At 39.4% G+C, this 23,142-nt stretch overlaps 1 pseudogene; it reads right to left on the bottom strand.

Annotated features, from left to right (window-relative positions):
• Positions 1-9,745: 9,745 nt before the first annotated feature.
• On the bottom strand, positions 9,746-18,877 carry LOC133754092 (heat shock protein beta-1-like; annotated as a pseudogene).
• Between the last annotated feature and the right edge of the window lie 4,265 nt (positions 18,878-23,142).

Raw genomic sequence — 23,142 nt, 5'->3', positions numbered from 1 at the left:
TGTGGTGGTTTTGAGGTGTGGGGCTGGACAGCTTGGTGGGCAGTGTGGGCTCTGGAACCTTCTGGGATGGGCATTGCCCAGTGTTTCTTTCCAGGGTCCCCTCCTGAACCCATGCCTCTCACCTGGTGTGCAGGCTGCCAGCCATCCCACCTCGGCCAGACCATGACCTGTCCCTTGCCACCTCGTGACTCTGGGGGTCACCCTGTCCCTCCCTGGCCTGCTTCCTTCCTGCATGCTAACACCCGGGGTCATGCGGTGTTCTGATGTCCCCTCCCTTGGGCTCTGGGGCTGGGATGCCCTCACAGGCTCTGGGCGCCTGTGGGGATGTTGTGCCAAGTGTCCAGTCCCTGGGTCATCACCCACAGCCCGCATTTCAGCCCTCCCGCTGCAGTCCCGCGTGTCTGTAGACTTCCATGGTGGGAGCTTGACCAGTCCCTGCCCTGGCCATGGGAGCTGCCCTAAGCATCTCTGGTCCAGGCTGGCCAGCCTCCCACCATGGCAGCTTCTCTGGGCAGCTGTCCATGGTCATGTCGGCTATCCTGGGCCAGGGTACCCGGGGCAGGGAGAACCTGAGACTGGACTGACAGACTGGGGTTTTGCCAGGGTGAGGGCATCTTCCCTCAAGGGGTGGGGGCCCCAGCCCATGCACATGCTGCTGGGAGGGTGGGCTGCCTGAAGCCTGGAGGGTCTGGCCTGGATGCTCAGGGGGTGACTGCTGTGTAGGGCTGGCCTGCTGGGGGCCAGCATCTGCAGAGACCCTGGCTTCCATGGGCTGCCTGTGCCCTGCTGCTCCCCGAGTGGGCATCCAGGGAACCCCTCCAGGGTGCCTCAGGACATGTGATTGGCAGGCTGTGTTCTCTGGGATGGGGGTGTGGGGGAAGGGTCAGGCTACCTCCCACCTGCTTTTATGGGGGTCCTGGTCACCTCAGTTTTTAGCAAATCCTTGCTATCCGCAGGCCTGGCCCACTCCCAATGAGATCATTTGCAAAATATGCTTCCTGCTAGCCCAAGCTCTTTGGTTCTGCCACCTGCACCAGCCCCTCCTGGGAGTTTCAGGCATCCTGGCAAGGCCAGCTGGCTTGGGAACTTGGGGGCCTGTGTGTGGGGGATGTGGGGTCCTGTGTCTGATGTATGTTTGTCCTTGGGGCAGGAGACTGTCACCCTGGGAGTGGACAAGGAGGATAGGACCCTGACCTTGGGCCACTGGGCCCTGTCCCAGGCTTCCTTCTCCTGGATCCACAGGCAGGCAGTCTGAAGCAGGAACTTTGGTATCAGGTCTCTGAGGTCAGCCCCAGGCCCTGTGACCTTAAAGGAGTAGCCACCCTCCCAATCCCTGGGGTCAGGTCCCCAGGGTCAGTCCCAGGCCCTGTGACCTTGGGGGAGTAGCCACCCTCCCAATCCCTGGCTGCTGGGAGGGGCTTGAAGCCCCCCCAATGGAGCCTCAATCTGTCAGTCCCGGGAGATGGAGGCTGACGTGGGGTCTCCCTTCCCCTCCTCATGGGATCCTGGCTTCTCAGAGGACACATGGCCATGGATGGGCCTGGGCCTGGGCCTGAGTGCCAGGGCTGGCCCAGCGCCTGCCCCAATGCCTGGGAAACAGGCAGGGGTGGGGGCGGGAATCGAAGTGGCTGAAAGTGGCCATATATAGCCACGGGGTGAGCAGTAAGTGGCCCCCTCAGGGCTGGCTCTGGCCTGGCACCAGGCCCAGCACTGGGTCTCTGAGAGCAGTCTGGCTCTGGGGTGGGGTGGCTTCCCAGCCAGCCAGTTGGGGGTGGGCAGAGGGGTGCAGGTGGTGAAAGGAAGCTGGACTGGGGGCAAGTGTTGGGTATGGCAGAGTCCCTGCTCACGTTTGTTGATTGAAAATAAAAATCCTGTGGGCTTTCCCTGTGAGAGGCAGGTGTGGTTTGGAAACCTTTCAAAGCTGGAGGCAGTGGCACCTCCTGAGCTCTCACCCCACTCCAGGGTCAGGTCTGCTCTTCCTAGAGCCTCCCCTCCCCTCCCTTCCCCTCCCTGGAGACTCTTGTCTTTGGAACTGCTGGGTGGTCTTGGAGGGACTTCTGCGGGTGGGGAAGGTGCCCTCAGTCACTCCTGTGACCATGGCCCCTGCCATGCCCCCCTCCAGCAGCCCAGTCTCTGCCCACTGCATTCCTGGCCTTGGATGTTCACTGGGTTTTGCTCCTTTAATTTGTTAAATTTTGTGTGTTGATATTTTCCTCATTGTCAGTAGTTTTTTCCTCCCTTTTTTTTTTGGGATATGGAGCCATTAGGGTGAGAGAAGAATAAAAGATACATTACAATTAAAATGTTAATGAAAAACACATCATACAACTTTTGAAATCCTCCAGGCATTCATCTTGCCTGTGTCATGTCCATTAACTCTCGCCATTCCTATTAACTGCTTATATGAAATAAATTATTTTTTCAACTTATATAAATAAAAAGTTAAAAAGAATGTGATATGTAGTATGTACACTCTGTAGAAAGAATAAAAGCCAGTATCTAGTAGTCTTACTTCCTGCTTAGACTAGGGCACTTATGATATGCAATGGTGAAAGTAATAAAATCAAAGACAAATAAAAATGCCATTTGTTTTGCTATATAAACTGTGAGTACTTTGTACAGAACTTGGTAGCTTTGGGATCTGCAAGGAGGGAAGGCCTATACTTCCAGGAATGGAGAGTCCCTACCTGTATTTTCAGGGAAGAAAAGTCCTTGTCAAGGTCCCTAAAGGTGCCTAAATGTCAACCACTGAGGATCAGACCCACTTCAACCTTAACCCCCATGCACTGTATCTATAAAAGGAGCCCTCCTAGCTGCTCTATTGGGACCAGGGAACCTCACCCCAGAATGGAATCCCAATAGAAGCTTGTGAATTAATTGCTTCCTCTGCCTGGGAAGATTTGTTACACGCCAGACACCTTACAGAACTGAGTAGCTTGGTAGTAGTAATTACTAAGTGCCAAGCAAATGCAAGGGAATTTAATGAAAAGTCTTTTTTTTTATTTTTTTGCTTTCATTATTATGTTCAATTATTCAGTTTTAACAGATTCAATATATTATATATTACAGGAATTAAATCAAGAAAAAATGTCACATTACAGAAAAATCCTAATGGAGTCTATCACTAGAATGAAACTGAAAATTTTCAATGCAAGTAATAAATTTGGAGTTTTCCAAAACTCCGAAATTGGAAAAAAAAATGTGCGATTCTAAAACCATGACAAAGAATATTGGTGTATGATCATTCAGAGATACTCTGCATGGGAAAGATTCAAAGACAACTTAGAAGCTCTTTAAGTAGCTGTCAATCTTTTTTTTTTTTTTTTGACAGGCAGAGTGGATAGTGAGAGAGAGACAGAGATAAAGGTCTTCCTTTTTTGCCGTTGGTTCACCCTCCAATGGCCGCTGCAGCCGGTGCATCATGCAGATCTGAAGCCAGGAGCCAGGTGCTTCTCCTGGCCTCCCATGCAGGTGCAGGGCCCCAGGACTTGGGCCATCCTCCACTGCCTTCCCAGGCCGTAGCAGAGAGCTGGCCTTGAAGAGGGGCAACCGGGATAGAAGCTGGCACCCTGACCAGGACTAGAACCCAGTGTGCCAGCGCCATAAGGTGGAGGATAAGCCTGTTAAGCCACGGTGCCAGCCAGTAGCTGTCAATCTTATAAGGAAAAGGCCAATCAAGATGTATGAAGACTCAAGATGCTAGGAACAAGATATACTAAGAAATTGAAATTATATATAGACAATAGCATTGAATTCAAAGGCAAAAGAAAAAGAGATGTAAATGTAATGATAAAAATAAGGCAATTGTGAATGAAAACTGTATTTTCCTGGAAAATGGGTGAATACAAAGAAAATATGAACAAATATAATGATTAAGTTTCCATTAATATGACATATAAAATCATAAAATTTGCAGGAACTAAATTCCAGAAAATATCATGTGCCTTCAAAAGTGATCTTACAGGAACAAGTCCTGCATCTAGAAGTATACTATTAAAAATTTCAACATTGCTGGGATATATAATTCCATAAAAATCCATACAGAGTTTAAAAAAAAGTCCTTGATTGATGGCCCCGTTCTTCCCACTGGGATCTCACTCACAGAGATCTTTCATTTAGGTCTTTTTTTTTCCATGATATCTTGGCTTTCCATGCCTGCTATACTCTCATGGGCTCTTCAGCCAGATCCAAATGCCTTGAGGGTTGATTCTGAGGCCAGAGTGTTGCTTAGGACATCTGCCATTCTATGAGTCTGCTGTGTATCCCGCTTCCCATGTTGGATCTTTCTCTCCCTTTTTGATTCTATCAGTTAGTGTTAGCAGACACTTGTCTTGTTTGTGTGATCCCTTTGACTCTTAGACCTATCAGAGCCATCAATTGTGAACTGAAATTGATCACTTGGACTAGTGCGATGGCATTGGTACATGCCACCTTGATGGGATTGTGTTGGTACCTTTCTCCGAAGGGAGGAGAGAACTTCCACTTTGACTATGACCCTAGTGGAATAAGATTAAAGTCAGCAAACTCTAAAGGCTTCCATAGCCATGGCAACTCATGACTAGAGCCTCGGGAGATTACTGATCCCATGAATAGGAGTGTCAAATTGTTAAGTCAGCAACAGGAGTCACTGTGTACTTACACCCCATGTAGGATCTGTCCTTAATGTGTTGTCTAATGTGAAGTGATGCTATAACTAGTACTGAAACAGTATTTTTATACTTTGTGTTTCTGTGTGGGTACAAACTGATGAGGTCTTCACTAATTATATAGTGAATTGATCTTCTGTATATAAAGAGAATTGGAAATGAAAAAACAACCTGGTGTTATATTGGAAATGGCATAGAAAATTAATTAATTTTTTTAAAAAAAACTATTATGTAATATCTCTGTCTTTAATGTGCTGTACATTGTTATTTAATGCTATAATTAGTACTCCAATGGTAGTTTTTTCACTTTGTGTTGCTATAAGGGCAAACTGTTGAAATCTTTACCTAATATGTACTAAATTGATCTTCTGTATATAAAGAGAATTGAAAATGAATCTTTATGTGAATGGAAGGGGAAAGGGAGCAGGAGGGGGGAGGGTTGCGGGTAGGAGGGAAGTTATGGGAGGGGGGAAGCCATTGTAACCCATAAGCTGTACTTTGGAAATTTATATTCATTAAATAAAAGTTTAAAAAAAAAGTCCTTGAAAGAGTAAAACAATACCCCAGACCTAGATGGCTCTGAGGAATTTTGAATTTAAAAACTAGTTAAGTTACTTTATGCATGTTGAAGGAATGGATAACACAATTAAAAATTGAACAAATGTATACAAATATTCACAGTGCTACCACTGATACATAATATGATTTGATCACATAATTGGGCAATATTCATAAATTCCAATCCAAAGCAAAGATTATAATATTTTATACTAAAGTATAAATTATAGGGTTATTACTGTTAGTAGAACTGTTATTTTGTAGGAGAGAAAACAAAGTGATAAGAAAATTGAAGGGAATCTGTTAAAGTACATTTCACATGGGAAATAAGGATAAATGAATGAAAATAACACAAAGATCTTGGAAATTATGCAAATCTCAAGGAAAAATATTTGTATTTACAGATACTCTTAAGAAGTTCAAAAATTTATTGTCCTCTGAAAGACCAGAAAATTCCCCTGTAAATTGAGAATGGTGGGTCAAGAAGGCTTTGAAAATATGGGGACACGAAATAGATGCAAAAGAATTCAGATAATTTCTAACTTGTTGATGTCACAAAAAAACAGCAAAGATGGCCTCAAAATAGCAGTAGACTCGGCTTATAATAGGATGTTGATGATATAAACAGGTCACAATAATCAATTAAAAGACAACAATAACTAAAGCAATGCACAACTTAGAAATGCACATTTTTATATCACCTATATTCTAGTTACTGGAAGTAGCAGTGATCAATAATGCAGGAGCAATAATAGCATGACAACATACACAAGAGAATTGGGTGGGGTGAACCAATGTGTATTAAAAGTGCAGTTAACGGGCCGGCGCCGTGGCTCAACAGGCTAATCCTCCACCTTGCGGCGCCGGCACACCGGGTTCTAGTCCCGGTCAGGGCACCGATCCTGTCCCGGTTGCCCCTCTTCCAGGCCAGCTCTCTGCTGTGGCCAGGGAGTGCAGTGGAGGATGGCCCAAGTGCTTGGGCTCTGCACCCCATGGGAGACCAGGAGAAGCACCTGGCTCCTGCCATCGGAACAGCGCGGTGCGCCGGCCGCAGCGTGCCTACCGCGGCGGCCATTGGAGGGTGAACCAACGGCAAAAGGAAGACCTTTCTCTCTGTCTCTCTCTCTCACTGTCCACTCTGCCTGTCAAAAATAAAAAAATAAAAAAAATAAAGATTTATTAAAAAAGTGCAGTTAACTTGAGAAATGAAATAAAAAGCAATGAGGATGAAAACACTATACCTTTTATATAAAAAATCTTAATGAAAGATACATTTACATCTACACTTTGAATATATCAAGAACCAATGATTTACTTACACTCATATAAACCACCAAAAATTAAAAATGTATAATCTGGAAATGTAGAATAATAATATGGGTTAGAAGTGCTTTTGATGAGCCATAAAAATAAAACTGGCCAAGAAAATTAACAAAGTTTTGAGTATGCTGATAGCCTTTTCAATGTTAAAAGCCAAGCAACATACTAATAGGTTTAGTCCTAGGATAGGCTTCCATTTGGTTACTTTTCACATAAACAGGTGAGAAGAATAAACTCAAAGATAAAACAAAATATGCAAAAGAGGTATACTTGTTATAACATAAATTATAATTACTTTACTGTGAATTCAGTTACTTGAAAATAACAATAATAATGTGATAAGAACATATAAGGGATTTTTGTAAATAATATTTCATTACATATAAATTAAAAATAGAAAATAAGAAAAAGAGTATGCAAATAAAACAAAATTATGCCAATCACCAGAAAACATAAAACTGAATATATTTATATCTAGAGCTACACATTCAAAATTTGTATGACTTACTTTTCATTGTAAGAGTCCCATAATAAGGCAATCCCTTGTCATTACAGTAACATAAATAAAACATCATATTGTAGCTCATACCCTGCTTGTGTTCACCTAACAAATCTCTAAAATAAAATAAACCAGAAATTAAATTGTAGGATTAAAAACCAGGTTAAGATCCTTGCCCTTACATAATTGTCAAATTGTCATAACATGTACCAGTATCTAGATGTATAGAAGAAAATTTGAATCATCAAAAAACTATGAGTTTTTCAGAGTACTATAAAAATTAAAGAAATACATACATATGGCTTTATGTATATTATTTTTACAAATATATGTACATATGTGCATTACCTTCAGGAGAGAGAATGATAACCTCTGATTAAGATAACTCTGAGAAGCTATGTACCAGAAAGTTTCCAGGACACCTATAGAATGTTGGGAGTGATGATGATCTCACAATGATATTCCCATGGCTGAGATTGGCCTATGGTTAAGCTTCTGGTTATAAAATAAACAGATTATTCATTATTCGTGTTATACATGGAAGTTAACTCAACACAAACTAGAAAGGATTCGGATATATTAAATATTATATTTTTATTGCTGTAAGTAACAGAGAAATGTCTACAGATGTGTCCAAAAATTCCAAATAAAGGAAATATTTTTTAAAAATCCCTAAAATTTCATTTACAAAGCATAGAAAGCTGTAGGAAGATAAATTGAGAACCATTCTTGCAACTTGATAGAATAAATTAAACATATCAGTGTCTAAATTTAATGTATTGAAAAATTCAATACTAATTTTTCCAGCTGTGATGGCCAATTAAGGAGTGAACCAGCAGATGGAAGAGAGGGAAGACCTTTCTCTCTCTCTTTGCCTCTCCTCTCTTTGTAACTCTCAATTTCAAATAAATAAATAAATCTTAACAAAAAAAGAAAAAAGAAGAATTAAATACCAATTTCAATTTGGTGTCTACAAATAAAAAAAATGAAATAAGAAGGAACATATATCATTCAAAGTATGAATGAATCCTATATCCAAATTTCAGAAAATGTGTAACTAAAACTTCATTAGTTGATTTACAGATTTTTATTGACATTATTAACAAGAATGAAAATGGTAAAAATCCCAATAATGGTTTGCAAGAGCTTAATTTTTATTTTACCAGGACGTTTATTTACATTGGAATGCAACAAAGTGAGAGGCAAATTAGAACTAAAAATAGAATGAACATAACAATATAAAATGACCCTGGTATTTCTGTGAGTACAGCTGGGTAAAAATGGTAAGAAAAATAACACTGAGAAACAATTATATGGGGAATGGTTAGAATTATTGATCAAATTGACACATACAAAGAATATAAGCAAAATCACTCTAACTCTCATATAGTGAATGCTATCATTCCTGGTGAATATTAGACTTAAAATAATGACACTTCTATTGAAATTTGCATGTTGCAAGATTTTTTAAAAAACTTAGTTACATCAAAATTCCTCAAAGGTAAGCAAAGGTCATCTGAAAATGAGCATGAAAGCAGATTCTAAGTGCATATGAAAGTTTATGAATAGAAAATCAGCTGGAGAAATTACACTAAGAGACTATTGGAACTCATAGGAGAGCTTGGTAAAGCTGTAGGATATAAAATCAACACTCAAAAATCAATTGCCTTTGAATACACAAATAATGCCACTGCTGAGTAAGAACAGAAATATCACTACCATTCGGAGTAGCTACTACAAATCTATATACATTTGAATAAATTTAACCAAGGATGTGAAATTTATAAAATTTTAAAGAAAGAAATAGAAGAAGGAAAATTTTGAAAAAGCCACCTGTGTTCTTGGAATGGAAGAATGAATGTCATCAAGATGTCCATTCACAAAAAGTAGTTTACAGATTCAATGAGATTCCAATAAAAATACCAAGGACATTTTCTCATATCTAAAAAAGTAATGCTAAAATCCATATGTTAGCACAGGGACACCAAATACCAAACACAATCTTAAACAGCAAAAACAAAGCTGCAAGCATCACAAGACCAGATTTTAAGACATTCTATGGGCCAGTTACAGTCAAAACAGCCTGGTAACTGAGATACATGAAGTTTGCTCTCTTTATTTTAATAAAATTTTTTCAAATGATTACATCATGGCCGTGAATGGACTGATTACACACTCACTAACATAATGAGAAGATTTTAAGGAACTAAACAAGCTGAAGTCAGTGTTCAAGTGTTCATAAAGGACAATTAAAAATGCACAGCATGGGAACTAATGCTGTAAGATGTATCACTGAATTAGAACAGAAAATACATACATAAATAAAAGTATCCAAAATGTTTACTAGAATTTGGTGTACAACAGTTGTGGTTTCAGATTAATTAAGATGGCTTTCAATAAATGTTAAAGGAAATGGACTAGCCACCCAGAAGGAGGAGGTGTTTAAACCACACAGTTGAGGCAGGTAAGATAACACACAGCTTGAATAAATCATGAAATACTATGTTTCAGTGAGGTAAAATCACTTCAAATGTGCCAGTAAATCCAACAGACTCAAAGACTGAAATATTTAAATTCACAGAAGTAAACATTTTAACACACAATGCATCATAAGGAATTTTTTTGCAGCTGCTTTGAATTTTATTTGCGAAAACCAGAAGCTTAACAGTATCAAAAGGGCACACAGGCGGGGGCTGGGGGCTTGGTGGCGCAGGAGGCTCCTCTACTTGGCCAAAGGCTGCTTCGACTTCCAGGCTTCCGGGCGCTGATCTGGGCACGGGCCTCGGAGGTGACCGGGATGGTTATCTCCGCGACTGCGTGGCCGGCTTGGGCAGCGGCGCTTCCACGGTGAGCGCACCCTCAGGGGACAGCGAGGAGGAGACCAGCGTGGGGTCCACGCCGGGGGAAGCGTGTACTTCCGGGTGGAACAGCGCGTGATGTAGCCGTGCTCCTGTCGCTCTTCGTGTTTGCCCGTGATCTCCACCACGCTGTCCTCGGTCTTGACTGTCAGCTCCCAGGGCGAAGTGGTTCCCGTCCAGGGACATGCGCCAGCGGTCGGCCCTGTGCCAGATCTCCGAGAAGCCGCTGCTGAGCTGCCTGCTGAGCCCAGGGCTGTGGGCGGGCGCCTCCGCGGAGGGCAGGGGCCTCACATAGTCTGGCAAACCGCTGGTGCTGAACCACTGCTCCCACTCCTCCGACAGCCGTGGCAGCCCAAGGCCACAGGCCACCTTGTGTGTCCTTTTGATACTGTTAAGCTTTTGGTTTTCGCAAATAAAGTTCAAAGCAGCTGCAAAAAAAAAAAATCTTAAATATTTATAAGACATGAATCATACAGTTGGGTGAAATTACATAAGAAACTGCTACAAATCAATATAAAATTATAAAAACCAAACAGAAAAAATGGACAAGAATATGTATATACATCATATGTATGACTGTTTAAAGAAAAGGAAAAACATCTTTAGATTTATGAACAGAAAGTCAATCTCACTTGCAGAAATAAAAAACCAAAAAATTAGCAATCATCATTTTTTCTTGTCATATTGGTAAATTTCCTAAAAATCTGAAAAGATCACGTTGGCAAGGCTGACTGGAGAAACAAACCACTGTAAGCAAACCCAGCAAACTGGGGTAGCCAGTTCCAATGATCACATCTACAAAAGGCAGTATGACTTTGTGCATCAGAATTATGAATGCTTATGCTCCTTAACTCAGCAATTTTAGTTCTAGTAATTTAATCTTGAGGTTTACTTAACCTCTATGAATGGGCATATGTCAATGGTATCTATTACAGCTTGTGTTGTTCTAAAAATAAAAGATTGGATTAAGCAGCTAGTTAAAAACTTAAAACATCTGTAGGTTAGACCATGAGTTTCCAAAAAAAATGAGGAAGCACTTCAGGCAATGATATTCTGAGGGCATGAGTACCATGTATTATAACTTTTGGAAATTTTATTACCTTTTAATTACATAAATAAATAAAGGAAGTACAAGCCACAATAAAATTATTACATGATACTATAGAAAAGCAAGCTTGTACAATTTGAAAGAAATAGAACAAATTTTCTACAGATGAAATATAGTCAATTAAATAGAAAATTACTGAATATAGGACAGTGCACAGAGCTGAACAGAGAATTGGGCCAGTACAAGATGCATCCGAAGAAATTATATAGAATATACCAAAGATAAAGATTCTCCCTTAGTGATCTTTTGAGTTGTTTCTATTTTGAAAAAAATGGTGGTTTTAAGTAGTTCTACAATTATGAATAAGCTATGAACCTTCCAGTTAGGTCTGTAAGTAGACTCAGACCTCTACTTCTCTGCATACACCTAGGAGTCTCATGAAGTAAGCCTGTGTTTAATGTTACTAGAAACTGCCAAAGGGTTTTTCTGTTCATGCTAATAGACTAAGAATAACAGGATCTCTACATTTAGGAATAGGAAGGGAAATACAACAACCTGCCCTGTGCATCACGCTCAGTAATGAAGCATGGGGAATATGAGGCACTTCAAAGTACTTCATGGGAAAACAGAATTAAAATATCTGTTGATCTGGTGCTAACATTTCTTGAAATCCATAAATAATATTTGCATAGTATGCACTTTACATGAACTTTTTGAAAGCCTGCCATTTTCCCTTTAAAGGAAAGACACACAAAAAAATGACCACTATCATAATATTTATACAATATTGCCTCAAGAAGCTTTACAAATAGAATAATACATGATACAAAGAATAGAAATTATAAAAAGTATATTTGCAAATTAATATACAAATAAGGTTAATATACAAAACAATTATATGACTATACAATAAACAATCAGCTAGAAAATACAATTTAATACAACCCCATTTACGGTAACGATAAGAACTGTGAGGTACCTCATAAGAGATTTATGAGAAAATCTTTCTGGAAAATATCATTACAAACCATTTCAGTAGGACATAAAAGAAGATGGAAACAAATGGAGAAATTTAGTGCATTCATGGGGAAAATATAGCAATTAATTAATCTATAAATAAATTTAATGTAATTCTACTTAGAACCCCGGGATTTCTGAAAGATGTTGATGTTGATAAGCTCATTAAAACTGCAAAACTAAGCAGGACACTAAGTATAAGGAGAGAGATCAAGGTCTTATAGACCCTTGTTCTAGTATCATTACAGAAATTAGGGCGATGTGGTGTAGTGGAGGGTTACAGAATTCTTTCCTGAGACAGAATAGGATGCTCGCTCGGAAAGAGCCCAGGTACATACAGGGACTTGGTACATGACAAAGAGGATATTAAACTTTCAGTGGGGACTGTGCCAAAATATATTTTACTTGAAACTAAGCCTCTAGTTATAACTTCAAATTTTCAGGAAATATGAGGTTAACCTATCATTAATTGATAACATTAGGAAATACTCAGACAAAACACAATATGATACATTCTACAAAGGTATAAATTTTGGCCCTTAAAAAAATTAAAACATCATATTTGTGACAATGGAGAAAATCTATTTGGAAATTACTGCTAGTGTTTCATGTGTAATAATAATATTGTGTTTATATGTGACTGTCCATATTTTTAATATGCATAGTGATATACTGAGGTGTGACGTGTATGATGCTTGCAATTTATTTGCAAATAGTTCAGCCAAAAATGTGCCCACATTCCAATTGATGCACAGCAAAATGTTAGAAATTATTAAATCTACAGGGCTTATATGCAGAATGTCAGTGTATGCTATTTGGTTTCTATATATTAATTGTTCATAATAAAAATTAGAAAAATAAGGGGGGACCATTATAAACTCAACAAATATTTCTGAGAAAATCAAGTGTTCTTAAAAAATTATATTCCTAGTTCACATTTTAGGAAAAAATAAGAAAAAAAGTATAGGTATCTATAGAAGAAAAAACATCTATATTTTCTCAGATTCAGACAATTTCTTAAGGCACACAATACAAGTCATGAGAGAAAGATGGGATTGATTATACTAAATATTTAAAAATGTAAGTAAAAACACCAAAAACAGATAAACAGAAAAATCAGAGTAATTAAGAGATACAACATGGAAACATTAATATCCCAAGAAACCCATACATACCAGTAAAAAAAGTAGAAAAACATACAGGAGACTAACAAAAACCTCATCTTCAGAGAGCAAGATCAGCATACCATAAGCATATTCTAAGATATGTGATCTTGAAAATACCACCTGAAATAGGACACTCTATCACACATAGATTGGCAAAGCATAGGAATAAATGCAAATATGGTAACAGTTTGAAGGAACTGAAATTCATATATAATTTTGGTGATCTAGCTTTTCTGAAATAAAATTTGACAATTTTGTAATGCTGAAAACTGGCATACAAAAACACTTAAAATTTTCAATTCTAGAAGTTTCCTTTCACAACACAAATCTGTTCATTGCAATACTATTTATAACTGCAAAAATTAGAAACCACTTTCAAATCAGTCAATACAGACAGAATACCTAATCTAGGTCTATTCATACAATAGGATACGACACAGCACTAAAAACAAATGATCTTGATTTCATAGAAACATATATTTAGAAAATTTAATTCTTTTTTTTTTTATTTTTGACAGGCAGAGTGGACAGTGAGAGAGAGACAGAGAGAAAGGTCTTCCTTTGGCCGTTGGTTCACCCTCCAATGGCCGGCGCACCGCGCTGTTCCGATGGCAGGAGCCAGGTGCTTCTCCTGGTCTCCCATGGGGTGCAGAGCCCAAACACTTAGGCCATCCTCCACTGCACTCCCTGGCCACAGCAGAGAGCTGGCCTGGAAGAGGGGAAACTGGGACAGGATCGGTGCCCCGACTGGGACTAGAACCCGGTGTGCCGGCGCCGCAAGGCGGAGGATTAGCCTGTTGAGCCACGGCGCCGGCCTAGAAAATTTAATTCTAATAACAAAATCAACAGCTACACAGTGACTCCCAAAGAACCCTCCTTGCTGGTGTTTAGGTTTTCTAGTTACTTCCCACATGCAAAATATTTGCCCAGTGGAGCCAACAGAAGATGGCAAAAGTGGTGGCTGTCACTTCCAAGATTTGATTATAATAAAATGATAGCTTCTGTCTTTGGTGCTCAGTTGCACTGTCTCTGAGATGACTTGCTATGGGATGACCAAGTGCCCTGTTTTGAAGATATCCAGGCAGTTGTGCTGATGATCACTTGATGAGAAATGGAGCATTTCTGCCAGTAAGTTAGTAAATAGAAGTGATCTCTGTAGACCCAGGGCCAGAGTCAACCATTCAACCATTGCAGCCACTCATCCATCCCTAACTCTCAGGAACAGTGCAGGGTGGCAAACAGCTGCTATGTTTTGGGGAACACTGCTACACAGCAATAAATAACTAATACAGGGCTGGTGCCATGGCTTAACAGGCTAATCCTACGCCTTGTGGCACCAGCACACCAGGTTCCAGTCCCAGTCGGGGCACCGGATTCTATCCCAGTTGCCCCTCTTCCAGGCCAGCTCTCTGCTATGGACCAGGAAGGCAGTGGAGGATGGCACAAGTCCTGGGGCCCTGCACCCACATGGGAGACCAGGAGAAGAACCTGGCTCCTGGCTTCAGATTGGTGTGGTGCACTGGCTGCAGTGGCAATTGGAGGGTGAACCAATGGCAAAAAGGAAGACCTTTCTTTCTGTCTCTCTCTCTCACTATCCACTCTGCCTGTCAAAAATAAATAAATAATACAAGTTAGTTATGCCTATTTAGTAAAATTAAACATGCACAGTAATTATGAGGACATATGCCTATTTCAGGATGAAGTGTAACTCTGGGGAAACAGATAGGTGGTGTTTTGCTTTTTTAAAATAATTATTATTTGAAAGGGAGGAAAACACACACACAGAGAGAGAATGCTTCCACACAGTTGTTCATTCCCCAAACACAGTAATAGCAAGGGCTGGGCCAGCCTGGAGACAGGAGCAGAATTTCAACAAAGTCTTCCACATCAGTGGCAATTACTAAAATACACAAGCCATAGTCTGCTACTTTCCAAGGTACATCAGCAGAAAACTGGATCAAAAGCAGAGCATCTGGGGTTTCAATTGGCACTCTGATAAGGATGCTGTATTGAAAGCAGAAGCTTAACATACTGTGCCACAATGCCAACATTAGTTGTTTTTTGTTTTCATGAGAAAGCTTCATTTTTCTTAATTTTGTAAAGATCAATTTACTTATGAGAAAGGGCCCTATTCTGTGGAGTAGTAGATTAAGCCTCTGGCTGCAGCACCAGCATGGGTGCTAGTTCATATCCCAGCTGCCCCTCTTCTGATCAAGCTCTCTGAATAATGGCCTGGGAAGGCAGTGGAAGATAGCCCAAGTGCTTGGGCCTCTGCACCCAGGTGGAGGACCTGAAGAAATTCCTGAATCCTGGTTTCAGATAGGCCCAGCTCCAGCTGTTGCAGCCCTAAAAGACAAATGCCACACGATCTCAATTGTGTGTGGAATCTAAGAAAATCACAATCACAGAAAAGAGTGGTGTTTGTCAGGGGATCAGAGCAAAGGAAATGGGAAAACATTTGCAGTAATGAGATAAATTAATTCAAGATCTTAATCACAGTATTTAAAATATTCCACACAGTATTTAAAAGAATACTCTATTACATACTCACAACTTGCTAATATCTTATGTATTCTTTAAAAATGTTACAATGCAAGGTGATGGATATGTCCTGATCATTTATTTCATCACTATTCGTGTATATGTACAAGAGAATTCCAAAAAGTTTATCAAAAAATAAGATTAGAAGATAATTTGAATTTTCCATAACTTTTGAAAATCCTTTCACATATAAAACATCAGGTTTTGTATCTGGAATATACACAAATTCTGTTAATTATATTCCAACAATCTTGAAAAAATTAAAACAAGCAAAAAAGAAGTGGGCTCCTCTATGAAAACATAAATTCAAAATAACAGTAAACTAGACATAAATTCGGGATTGGAAAGGCTTTCTTGGAACAAAATTTTTAAAACACTCATAAATTTAAGTAGCCAAAATTTCTATTTTGAAAGTGTTAATACAGTCGACATCCTGTCAAGGGAGCCTGTAAGTGCTAAGATGATAGCCAAATGTAAAATTACAGGCCCTGCTGCCTCTCTAAAACCTGGATGAAAACCCAGGGTCACACAACACTTCTGTTTTTATCTTACCTAATCTATGTTACTAGGTTACTGGAAACAGAAAACAGAGACCCCTCTAGGAACAGCTAAGCAAAGAGGTCAGTATCTTGGACAAGACCCTGCTGCACACGTATTTAGAAAACTGGGGGGAATCAAGTCCTCACAGGGAAGGAAGGAGGAACCGAGGGCCGCATTAGGACAGCTCCAGTGCCTCATGAACCCCATACGCAGAACCCACAGTCTCCCTAGTGACAGCTCAGGCCCCACTGCACACCTGGGGAGACGCGGGGCTGCCGCTACACAGCTGCCCAGGGATGGCTCCAGGGATGCGAAGTCACTGTGAGCAGGGAAGGCCCAGGGTGTCAGGGGTCTCCGGTGCCAGTCTCCCCCAACCCAGGGTCAGAGGGGACCAAGGAATGTGCCGTACCTGAGGTAGTGTGGTGCCCACAGAGCCCAGAGATGACTTCGGGGAGGCCCGCATCCTCCTGGCCCTGCAGCAGCTCCAGTGGCTCCGCTTCCCCCCGGGACACCCGGGCCCACACAATCACCGTGTCGTGGTGGTCAGCTTCCTAGGTGTCCAGCGTCGCTGCCCTCCAGCCCCCTGCCGTCAGTGAAGGTGGAATGCAGCGGATTCCGATTGGCTTGGGAGCCTCCAGGCAGCGGCGCTGTCTCCTAGGAACTGGCGCACCCGCAGAACTGTAGGACAGACGACTATGACGTCAAGACTCCTGGATGTCACCTCCCTGATTGGACAGTTTGCATGACACGTCACAAACGGCGCAGCCAATCAGCATCTTCCACAGCTGGGACGCCCTAAGCTCAGGTTGTGTGGATGGAAACAGCAGGAGTGGAGGCCTGGGTCAGGTGGGAAACTGCCCCTCCTGTGCCCTGCTCCCTGCTGCAGGAGAGCCTCTCACCTCCCTGCTGCCTCTGCTGGTGTCGCCCTGTGTCCCCCTGTCCTCCAGGGCGAATTCTTTCTGGAGCTTGTGGTGACCTGCTGCAAGTGAGCCAGAATGTTGTCTGTTGGCTTATGGGCCTTTCTTTTCCCTCGTATTTTTGCTCATTTTTCTATCGGGTCGTTTGTATTACTTTTTAAATATTGATTTAAAATGCTTAAAGGTATCACATTTAATCCTTTTGTTTTTTTTCTTTTCTTTTGTCAGTATCTGTTTTCTACTCTGCCTGTTGATCATTCCTATTTTCTATTTGTTTCTTGCTGGTACTTGGTGATCTATTGGATTTTATGTATTAATCTTCCCAGCAATCTGATAAGTTCATTCAGCAGTTGTATTCGTTTTTAGATTTTATGGACAATCTATTTTAATATCTCCAATATATTGACCATATATTGCTTAGAAATTGACTTTTGTTGTTGTCCCCCCTCCCGCCCCCCCGACTACTTTTCTGTTAAGAAGTTGGAGAGAGTGGAGGGAGCCTGTTCTAGGTTACTTCCAGGAAAAAAGGTTTCAGTGATCCTGTATTAATTGTGTTGTTTGTTATAGGATCCTTTTAAAGAATCTTTATTAGCAAGGAAACCACTGCTTTAGAATACTGCTAGCAGGTTTTCTTTTTAACTAGATGTTGAATTATTAAAGTAATTTTCAATATTTCATCTAAATGATCATGCAATTTTCTTAAATTTAACAACTATCTGGAAAATTTACATGGCTTGTTTACCAAAGTTAACAGCTCTTGAAATTTTTATTATATCTCCCTTATTAATTATGTTTTCAAATGTGATTTCCTTTATTAAGCTAATATTTACTAAGAATATATGTATCTGTTTATGAAAGGGATTCTTCATTTGTATTTAAGGTTCTGGTCAACTTGCATCCTCATCAATGTTATGCTGGTTTTCCAAAAGAAATTTTAAAATAATCTCTGCTTATTTACATTACGAATACATTACGAATATGTGTGGGAAATGTAGGTGTGTTTATTTCTTTCTTAAATATTCAGAATATTTTGTAATTCTAGATTTGAAATTTTTCTTCTATAACTTTTTTATTGGTTGGTTGCTAGTTTTCAAGTTGTGATTCAACTTGTTTGTTCTAAGTAGGAGTTTTCCTATTTCATGTTATATTTGTGTCATTGGGAATTTGGTTTTCAATATATAATGAATTTTGACATTTATTCAAATTTTACTCCTAAGATTATCACACATTTCTTCTAGCATCTTGAGAAGGATATATTATCTATAAAGAACTATTTTTAATTCTTAAAATTGGATATTAGTGTTACTTTTCCATTTGGATTTACAATTACTTTTACTTGTATGTTAATTTTGTTAACATTTAAAAAATATATCCTGGATTGTGGTACTCAAAAACATATCATTTATATTTGTTATTATCATTTTGAATGCCTTTCTTCTATTTACTTTCAATTTCCTTTTTCTTTTTAATTCTTGATTAGGCAGCTAAAATGATTGATTTTTAGTTTTTTTTATTCTAACATTCATATAAGGTTATAAATTTCCTCTAAGCATTGATTTATCTGCAGCCTATTTACTCCCTCATAAATTTCCAATCCCTATATGTGCAGAGCCTGGCCACCTCCAGTATCATCATTCCTATGTGACTATAGCCGTCACAGGTACATGTATTTCCATTCTTGTGCCTGAAGCACATCTGTTGTGATGGGTAAATCAAAGCTTCAAACATTAGAGACAAATTCTTTACTTCTTGAAGAGCTGCAGTCATGCCATATCAGCTACCATTTACATGTCTGCAAAATGGCTACGGTGCCTGCAAATATATTATGTTCTATATAAAATCCTGAAATAAATGTAGAGTTTTTTAAAAATACACAATCGATGAATATTTGAAAAATTATTCTATATGTAAGTTTCCAGTTTTCTAGCACCAAAATAAACTTACATATCAGTTTCATTCTCCACAAAAATTTTGAAATCCTCATTGTTCATAATATGTATATATGAACTTATATGCTTATATTTTAATTTTTAAAAATCAAAAATATAATTTATTTTTCAAATAAATACATGAAAATTTTTAAAAAATGAAAAGTTATTGGAAGGTTTCCAGCTGGTGTTTTTATTTGTCACACATATTTTGAAGAGATCACTTGTTCTTGAGACTGGACAGAAGGATAGAAATGGTAAATGCTAAGACACAGAAAGGAGACAGTAGAAGTTCTGCAAGAGAGAGTAATGATGTCTTGAATCAGTCAGGTAGCATGAGAGAAATAGAGATCCTGACTTCACTCACAATATATTAGAAATATTTCATAAAACTTACTGAGTGATTCTATGTTAGAGAATGGCATACTTACATATGATTTCTATGTTTTGATTTTTTTGGGCTAAAAGATGGATTTATTAACATAATTACAGAAGGGAAAGCTTAAATCAAAACAAAGATTTAGTAAGGTGGTTAAGATTATTTAGGGTGGTAGGAAATTAGTAACATTGGTGAAATAAGGACTACAGATGAGTCAAAGTCTTTACAATACAGGGAGAATGGTATGATATTTCCACTGATTTTATTTGGAGGACTAAGAAATCTAAGAAAAGACACAAAATGCAATACAGACAGTTCTTACCTTATGATGCTTAAGGATTTGTCCTCTTTATGATGGTGAAAAAAGTGATTTATATTCAATAGAAGCCATACATAAAATTTTTAATGTTGTTCTTTTCTTAGGATGGCAGTCTGTGCTATGATTCTTGTAGTGCTGGGCAATGACAGCAAGGCCAGCTCCCCACCAGCCATGAGATTACAAGGAAAAACACTGATCCTTTACAATGTGCTTTGTTTTGGGGCTCTAAAGTACAGTGAGATTGTGTATTGGATAATTTTTATTTTAATTCTTTTCTTCCAAATTCTTAAATCAGTCACAACTAATAAATCTATAAAAAGAGAAAACCTCAGGATAATCTGTATCCCAAGTATTACAGGATGAGCTGCAGACTGATTTTGCTGTTTCTGATGGGAAGTGCTGAAGATTTCGGGTATGTTGAATTTGAAAAGTGAACACACACTGTACAAATCTATTCAAAGCATCATTGTTAGGAAAAGCATGGTTAGTTGAAGGGATCTGGGCCCACTTCATCATTGGAACACCCTCTCTGTAGGCTCACTAGCTTGCCCAGCATGCAGCCCCTATGGCTTGCCAGTATTTGCTGTGAGGAAACAGAGTTAAAATGTAGTTCCTTAAGGCCAGCACTATGACATAGTTGGTTAAGGCACCATCTGCAGTACTGGGATCTCATATGGGAGTTTGAGCCGTGGCTGTGGCACTCACAATCCAGGCTCCCTACTAGTGTGTCTGAAGGGGATCGAGGTTAGTTGCTTTGGCCTGGCCCATCCCTGTGACATTGCAGCCATCTGGGGATTGAACCAGAAGATGGAAGATATCTCTCTGCACCGTCCCCAATTCCCTAATGGCTTGTCCATGGATTCTTGCGAGTAAGGTGAACCATTTCCTTTTTCTTTGCCATTACAACTATCACCATCCATCTTTGATTTCAGTTTGGAAGTCCTAGAGGCATTTTCCTGGGAAGCAGAACTATTTCCACCTTCCCCAGCCATCAGTGTCTATTGCAGCTTGTTTCTGGGGACCTTTGTGGTCAGCAGGTCTCTGAAAGCTTCTGCTATGCAGAGCCTATGAGCAGCCTCTTGCTGACCATTTGTGGAGTCCATGGTTTCTTGTTGTTTCAGCTGCTCCATAAGGACCTTCACCACAAAAGCCTACGCAATTTTTGTATTTTTTTAAAAAATCTTATTTAAGTTACCAAAGTTTCATGCATTTCCTATACAGGTTTAGAAAGTTAGTGATACACCCCACATTATCCTCTGTTGCCCCAATACCCCAACCCTTTTCCTTCCTACCTCTGCTATTCCCACTCATAATTTTTACAGGATCCATTTTAAGTTTACTTTGTACTCATAAGTTTAATCCTACATTAAATAACGAGTTCAACAATTGGTGTAAAGAAAAAAACCTTCCTCAACAAAACACACGAGGGCTGTAAACAATCAGAAAATCTCAAAATAACCATGTCACTCCAGTGGATTATATTACAGGTACTTTATTAGTTACCACAGTTCAGAGAAAACACAATATATCTGTCTTTTTGTCACTGGCTTATTTCATGAAGTATAATGACTTCCAGTTGCATCTGCTTTGTTGCTAAAGACAGGATTTCTTATTTTTATATCTGAACTCTATTCTATACTATAATTTCTTTATCCAATAAACACTGCTGCACATCTGGGTTGATTCCATGTCTTAGCTATTATGAATTGAGCTGTGATTAACATGTAGATACAGATAACACTTTCAAACACTGATTAATTTTGTTTTGGGTAAATTCCCAGGAGCAGGATGGCCTCATCATATGGTAGATTTGTATTCAGATTTCTGAAGTATATACATACTGTCTTCCACAGTGGCTGGACCACTTTACCTTCCCATGAAAACTGGGTTAGGGTACATTTTTTATGCTGCATCCTCACCAGCATTTGTTGTTTATAGATTTCTGTGTGAGAACCATTTGAACTAGGGTGAGGTGAAATTCCATTGTGGTTTTATTTGCATTTCCTATAATTGCTAATGACCCTGAGCCTGTTTTCTTTACATTTTTAAAAAAAATGTATCAATTTATTTGAAAGGCAGAGTTACAGAGGGGAAGAGAGAGAGAGCAAGAAAGAGAGAGTGAGCTTCCATCCATTGGTTCACTACCCAAATGGCTGAAACAGTCAGAGCTGGGCCAATCTGAAGCCAGGAGCCAGGAGCTTCTTCCCACACAGGTGTAGGGGCCCAAGCATTTGGGTCATCTTCTACAACTTTCCCAGGCCATAGCAGAGAGCTGGATTGGAAGTGGAGCAGCCAGGACTCAAACTGGCACTATGGGGGATGCCAGCACTGTAGGCAGTGACTTTACCTGTTTGCCACAGTGCACTCCCTTTGAGCCTTTTTTCCAGTATCTGATGGCCATTTGAATTACCTCTCTTAAAAAATGTCAGTTCAAGTCCTTCACCCATTTCTTAACTGGAATGTTTTTTTGTTGTTGTTAAATTTCTTTAGATCTTTATAGATTTTGTTTATTAATCATCTATCATCTGCATAGTTTGCAAACATTTTCTCCCATCATGTCTATTGCCTCTACACTTTGGTGGGTGTTTCTTTTGCAGTGCACAAACTTCTCAGCTGAATGTAATCCCATTTGCTAATTTTTTATTTGATTTCCTGTGCTTCCATGGTTTTTTTAAATGACTTTGCCTATGCCAATGTGTTATAGAGTTTCCTCAATATTCTTTAGTAATTGGATGGTATTGGATCATAGATTTATGTTTTTGATACATTTTTTATAAAACTTTTATTTAATGAATATAAATTTCCAAAGTATAGCTTATGGGTTACAATGGCTTCCCCCCTCCCATAACTTCCCTCCCGCCCGCAACCCTCCCCCCTCCCACTCCCTTTCCCCTTCCATTCATGTAAAGATTCATTTTCAATTCTCTTTGTATACAGAAGATCAGTTTAGTATATATTAGGTAAAGATTTCAACATTTTGCCCATATAGCAACATAAAGTGAAAAAACTACCATTGGATTACTAATTATAGCATTAAATAGCAATGTACAGCACATTAAAGACAGAGATCCTAGATAATTTTTTTCCAAATTAATTAATTTTCTATGCCATTTCCATTTTAACACGAGGTTGTTTTTTTTTTCATTTCCAATTCTCTTTATATACAGAAGATCACTTCAGTATATAATTAGTAAAGACCTCATCAGTATGTGCCCACACAGAAACGCAAAGTATAAAAATACTGTTTCAGTACTAGTTATAGCATCACTTGGCTTTAGATGACACATTAGGGACAGATCCCACATGAGTTGTAAGTACACAGTGACTCCTGTTGCTGATTTAACAATTTGACACTCCTGTTCATGGCATCAGTAATCTCCCTAGGCTCTAGTCATGAGATGCCAGG

The sequence above is a fragment of the Lepus europaeus genome, chromosome Y, assembly GCF_033115175.1.
Source record: "Lepus europaeus isolate LE1 chromosome Y, mLepTim1.pri, whole genome shotgun sequence".
Lineage (NCBI taxonomy): Eukaryota > Metazoa > Chordata > Mammalia > Lagomorpha > Leporidae > Lepus > Lepus europaeus.
This window is presented reverse-complemented; position numbering and strand designations above follow the sequence as displayed.